We start from the raw sequence: 409 nt of genomic DNA, 5'->3' as shown, positions 1-409 counted from the left end.
CCCAGGGCAGTCCCAGCTCCTTGCTCTGCATCCCAGAGCAGTTACAGCTTCTTGATGTGCATCTCAGGGCAGTCCTGGATCCCTGGTGTGTATCCCAGGATCCTTGTTGTGTATCCCAGGGCAGTCCTAGCTCCTTGGTGTGCATCCCAGAGCAGTTCTAGCTCCTTGGTGTACATCCCAGGGCAGTCCCAGCTCCTTGCTCTGCATCCTGGGGGAGCTCCAGCTCCTGTGCCTGCCCAGGGGGGACCTGCAGGGCAGGGAATGGCCAGGGAAGGGGAGGAGGAGCTCAGGGCAGTCTTAGATCCTTGGTGTGCATCCCAGGGCAGTCTTGGCGGTGCGCATCGCATCCCAGGGGAGCCCTAGATCCTTGGTATGTATCCCAGGATCCTTGGTGTGCATCCCAGGGCAG

General features: G+C 60.6%; 1 protein-coding gene across 1 annotated transcript in view; it reads left to right on the top strand.

The window, feature by feature from the left end:
* The window catches only part of SNX11 (sorting nexin 11), a 3,639-nt gene that overhangs the window by 1,697 nt on the left and 1,533 nt on the right, over positions 1–409 (top strand). The window lies entirely within an intron of this gene.

This window comes from Acanthisitta chloris, unplaced genomic scaffold, assembly GCF_000695815.1.
Source record: "Acanthisitta chloris isolate BGI_N310 unplaced genomic scaffold, ASM69581v1 scaffold25019, whole genome shotgun sequence".
Taxonomy (NCBI): Eukaryota; Metazoa; Chordata; class Aves; order Passeriformes; family Acanthisittidae; genus Acanthisitta; species Acanthisitta chloris.
Note: the sequence above shows the minus strand (reverse complement) of the source record. Positions and strands in the feature narration are given on the sequence as shown.